Consider the following 6,117-nt stretch of genomic DNA (forward strand, 5'->3'; position numbering starts at 1 on the left):
TTCAACCCAATCGCTCTTTTGATTTTGGAAAAAAACTCTTTATCAATATACTGCTTCTTCTACACATTCCCCTCTACCTCATAACGTAGAGTAACTAATAGTTAGGACTTAGAAAAAAATGGATAACTCACTCATAAGAAAAGTCCTTCCCGCATCAAGCACTAATATAGTTTTAACGTCTAATTAGATCGGCGAATCATTCAAATTAAGAACATAAGCCCGTTACTTTTTATTTCTCTATAATTGGAGCATAGTGCCCTATCCATTTATTCATTCGACCCGACTTTACTTTTTTTTCCGCATCAAGAATTCAAACAAGTTTGGCCTAATCTAGTAAGGTAAAAATATTACTAGAATTTTCCATTAATACGACATGCTGCTTTTTCCATTCATTCCTTTCAGGATCAGTCGCGGTCTTACAAACTCTACCGATAGTATGGACGAATCTGTTACTTCATAGAAATGTGTAAAAGATGCTAGCCGCACTTAAAAGCCGAGTACTCTACCATTGAGTTAGCAACCCCAAAATATGAAAAATTTTTCTGTGTAGATACAATCGGAATCAAAATAACAAAAGAAATGAAATTAGATGACGTAATCAAAATATTGCAATAAAAAAAACTTCTTATATCACTTACACAAAAGTAATTTTTTGTATCACAAAAAATACAATGAGACCATCATGTGCGTGAAAAGCAAGGGTCATGAAAGGGAGATAACTAGCTTCATTTATACACAATCGGATTATATTTGTTTGATACACTGTTGTCAATATTAATGTGAATAATGAAAAACGCCTATAATGGACAAAACAAAAGAATTATAAATGAATAAAAAACAAATGGAAATAACAATTTGAGTTGAATAACTATATTTAACTAGATAAAGTTAACAAAATAGAATAAGAGAAAATATTCTAATAATAATAAATTCTATTAAAATAATAGAAAAGAATTAAAAAAAACTACGTACTTAGATTGGCACTATAGAGATAATCAACATAGATAGACATAAAAGATGTAGGCGAAAGAAGAAATTAAGGAAGAAGTAGAAAAAAATATATCGGGTTTGTGGATTGAATAAACCCGATATATTTTTTTTCTATTCATCTTAGATCAATTTATATCAATAAAATAAAAATCGATTTTTTCATTAGCGAAGACGCAATTTTAAGGTAATAAGTGTATAGTATGAATAGAACAAGAGAGAGGGGGAAATACTAAAGAAAAGGTTAGTCAAAGCTATATACAAGTTAAGTTATCACACCCTCGTTTTTTTATTTCATTAATAAAAATGGAATTTCGGTTATTGATTAAGGTGAAGTTCCGTAAAAACACCTGCCTTCTTTAAAATATCATGAACAGTTCCTGTAGGTTGAGCACCCTTTTCAAGGAAATATAGAATAGCAGGAACATTTAAATAGGTTTGATTCTTTATCGGATCATAAAAACCCACTTTACGAAGATCTCTTCCTTCTCTTCGGCATCGAACATCAATTGCAATGATTCGATAAACGGCTCATTGGGATAGATGTAAATTTTAAGTACCCCCCCCAGAACCGTATAAGAAGTTTTCTCCTCGTACGGCTCGAGGAAATTCAAAGTTATGTATAGAATTCTAATTAATGTCAAATAGATCTATAGATTATTAAATCAATTAGACTATGATTTAAAAATTTTTTTCTTATTCTTTTGTTTTTTTTGAAAAAAAAAAACTCATTCTTATCCCCATAACTCAAGTTGGATAACTCTCACGCAAAGGAAAAAAACCCTTAAGCTTAAGCATTTCATTTATTGAGCGGTCTCTAACCTCTTTATTTTTGCCTGTCTCCGTTAGAATCTATTTCGATTCTTCATTCTGATCTAGTTTAGTTATTGAGACAATTGAAAAAGATTTTTACTTGTTCCGGGATCCTTTATCCTTTCCTTGAATCATTGGGTTTAGACATTACTTCGGTGATCTTTAATCGTTTCAAAATGGTAGCAACATACCATTTTTTTTTGATTTCCTTTTTATCAAAGAATCATATAAATAATGGATTCTCGTGTGATACACTTTTAATCCAATTTGATGTTTGAATTTGAAACTTGTTCGAATTGGATCCTTTCGATTTGTATACCGAACCTATACTTACGAAGTAGTTTTAACTTATTGATTGACACTAACCCTAGATCTCTGCCCTTGATAAATGAATCAATACTTTCTACTCGAGCTCCATCATGTACTATTTACATCAAAAACCCTAAAAAAAAAAAAAGAGCTCGAGTGCAACCGAACAAACTATGTCGAGTCAAGAGCATCTTCATTCCTATATAATATAAAATGGTGGGTGTAAGAATCCACAGTGGATCATGTCCTTCAAGTCGCACGTTGCTTTCTACCACATCGTTTTAAACGAAGTTTTACCATAACCTCTAATTTCTTGGAACTGGTATGTAATTGATTCATTTATGGAATCATGTATAGTCATTGGGTTAGTTGGTCCATAGTAATCTATACTCTTATGACATGGGTAGTTTTTGAAAAAGTCTTAGCAATACTTCAATTTATTGAAACCCATATTTTATTGTATATATTGTATCAATAACATTTTTTTGTATGAGTGCAATATTTATTTCTCTATATATAGATATTTTCTAGATAGAGAGAGATTTTTTGAAATTTCTATAAAATCAATTAAGAAATAATTAATTACGAATAATTAAGAATCTCCATTTTTCAATTTCTTCATAGAATGGATTCACGAGTTTAACACTTCTTCGAGTACCAAGGACTCATAAGAAATAATTAAAAAGATTTACTTGATTGAAAATTTACTACCTAAATATTATATTATAATATTATTTGAATAAATTTTTGTAAAGGATTTATTACATTTGATTATGATAAATAAATGTATATTCGGGATTAACCCATCAATTAGATAGATCTAAAATAAAAAAAAAAAAAAAGAAATAAAACGATAAAAATAGATAATAACAATACATACATATCAGCATTTTCTGCCTAGTTTATTTAACTTAAGAGACTCAATAATCTTTCCTTAAAATAAAGTGAAAAAGATGTATGAATTGTTACTTGGATTTACAATTATTCATTACAGACAAACATACGAAAAAATGAGGTGAAAAGAAATACATAATATGTTACATATGTAACTTGATTCTTTGTTAATCAGATTCGGGCAGATATTCAAATTGATATCTTCCGTTATGGATTAACTCCTATCTACCCCCAATTAGATCGAGTAGATGCATCATAAATAAAAAAAGGATCCTACGGGGGACTGGACTAGTTTCGGAGGTGCTAGACTATCTTGTATAAGGCGAAAGTCAAACAGATCTAGAGTAAACGATTGTTCCTACCTATTTTTTTTTATTTGACTCTAAAATTTAGTACCCTAAACCCTAAATAGGTCTTAAGTTTCTTAAGACCATTAATTCAATTCCATTAGTGCCAAAAACACAAGACCTTCGTGTTTATAATTCAGAAATCCACAGAAAAAAAATACTCGGGTTTCACAAACCATTTAAGAGATAGAGAATAATAGAGGCTTTCGCATTTCTGAAATGCATCATTATAAGAAAATAATAAAGAACAATCACATTCGATCTATATTTAGACTCTTAAGCATAAGGTTGTTTAAAACGGCAATCTATAGTCTGATATCGAATATTTTTCCATATATCTTATAATATACTATTATTATATATAATAATAATACGCATACTCTGGGACGGAAGGATTCGAACCTCCGAATAGCGGGACCAAAACCCGTTGCCTTACCACTTGGCCACGCCCCATTTATATTCAACACTAATAAACACTAATATTGGTAGTGCTTAGTCGTCAATTCCAGTACAAATATTTATAGAATAAATTAGATTGTTGCTCAGATTTTGATACGTTTATAGATCCAATTAAACTCAATTTATTGATCATTACATATAATTCCATTAAGATATTGTATGAAAGTAGGATTTCTTCTATTCTCGTTTTATTTGAGAATTGAAGGATTTTTGATTGGCTGAGTTCAAATCAAAGAAAGGTTTTTTGACCTACTTTATGTTATTAATTTTTCCCTTATCCCTTATATCATAGCAATAATAGGGGATTAATAACTCAATCAAATCAAAAGAAATACAATTATCTTCAAGAACAAAGAAAAAAAAATTGTTATGCTTAATATCTTAAGTTTCATCGGTATCTGTCTTAATTCTTTCCTTTATTCAAGTAGTTTTTTTCGTCGCCAAATTGCCCGAGGCCTACGCTTTTTTGAATCCAATAGTAGATGTTATGCCAGTAATACCTCTATTCTTTTTTCTATTAGCTTTTGTTTGGCAAGCTGCTGTAAGCTTTCGATAATATTTTTAATACTGTCCGAGACAAATTCATGATTTACTAGAAAAAAAAAAAAAAAAGATTCTAACTAGTTATAAGATCAGATAAGTTGTACATACAGTCTGAAGCTTTAAGTTGAATCCAATATTGAAATTATTCTATAGCTATGATAAATCTGGATCACTCTCATTTTCTTATTCTTACTTTTTTCCTTTGAACGACCCTCTTCGAGTCCCCCACAATATAGAATTGTGGGTATGAAATCCAATTTTGAGTAATCAAGGACTCAACTCTTAAAATTTTTTCCTATTTATAGAAATAACTTCACTGCATTTCTTGGTGTCAAACCAGATTAAAATAGAGAATCTATTCTCTTAAAAAAAAAATGATCTTGGAGATTGTGTAATGCTTACTCTCAAACTATTTGTTTATACAGTAGTAATATTCTTTGTTTCTCTCTTCATTTTCGGATTCCTATCTAATGACCCGGGACGTAATCCGGGGCGTGAAGAATAACAAAATCAGATTTTTTTTCCTTGCTTGATTTTGAAATGTTCTTAACATTTTATCTATTCCACATCTTTCCTCAACTATAAAAAAATACCAAGTAATTGACAGAAACGGAAAGAGAGGGATTCGAACCCTCGGTACAAAAAAATCGTACAACGGATTAGCAATCCGACGCTTTAGTCCACTCAGCCATCTCTCCCCAAATTGAAAAAGGATAATTACTATGATACATTGTATAAAAAATAGAAAATAAAGGCTTGAAAAAAGCCCTTCTTTATCTCTCTTTATTATCTTTATCTACCCCTTTATAGATATATAATTTCATTATATTGATATAGATAATTATCTAGATATATCGATGGATATCTATCAAATCGATAAAAACTTTTTTTTATTAGGAATTCCATTTAGATAAATTAGATTTCATTAGATAAGGGCTCAAAAGAAGAGATATCTTCAATCCTAATATATAAATAATACCAATATATTAAAGATTCATAAAAATATTTATAAATAAAAAGAAAGTACCTTTTTTAGTTTATTTCATCCGAAAAGCCCTTTTCTTTTTATTTTTAGTTCCACGGCCTGGCCTGGTCAGTACCTAGCCGGGCTTTTTTTGTTCCAATAAATCGTAGATCAAATTATTTATTTGATTTGAAAATGTTTTTGAAAAAAAAAAAAATAGAAACAACAAGAATCCTAAGAAGATTTATTATTTCAATTCCTATGATACAGAAAAAGATGATATAGAATCAAGGTTCGATTTCTTATTATTATTTTTTAGTACTTTACTAGAATAAAAAACTTGTTAATTAGTTAATTAAAACGAGTCCTCTTTTCCTAATCTCATTAGTGGCCCTGATGAAAATACGTCAACGCTCAAATTTTCATGATTATTTTCTGATCCGATCTTTTTATTACTTATTAATACGACTTATTTTCGTCTTCGACAAAAGGTCCATTTATATACAATAATTGCATTGTAGCGGATATAGTTTAGTGGTAAAAGTGCGATTCGTTCTATTAATCCCTTAATAGTTAAGGGATCCTTCGGGTTGATTAATATTCCGATCAAAAACTTTATTTCTTAAAAGGATTTAATCCTTTACCTCTCGATGAAAGATTCGAGGAAAAATAAAAATTCTCGTGATTTGTATCCAAAAATATGTTCTAAATTGAAAAAATTGGATCATGAAATTACGAAACATAATTTTATTGAATTGGATCAATACTTCCAATTGAAGGAATAAGGGATCCATGGATAAA

The 6,117-nt window shown here is 29.6% G+C and overlaps 1 non-coding gene across 1 annotated transcript; it reads right to left on the reverse strand.

Annotated features, from left to right (window-relative positions):
* Positions 1-4,962: 4,962 nt before the first annotated feature.
* On the reverse strand, positions 4,963-5,050 carry TRNAS-GCU (transfer RNA serine (anticodon GCU)). The gene has a single exon. It is a non-coding gene; the product is annotated as a tRNA-Ser (tRNA).
* Positions 5,051-6,117: the final 1,067 nt, after the last annotated feature.

This window comes from Cucumis melo, unplaced genomic scaffold (assembly GCF_025177605.1).
Source record: "Cucumis melo cultivar AY unplaced genomic scaffold, USDA_Cmelo_AY_1.0 utg001297l, whole genome shotgun sequence".
NCBI classification, from domain to species: Eukaryota; Viridiplantae; Streptophyta; class Magnoliopsida; order Cucurbitales; family Cucurbitaceae; genus Cucumis; species Cucumis melo.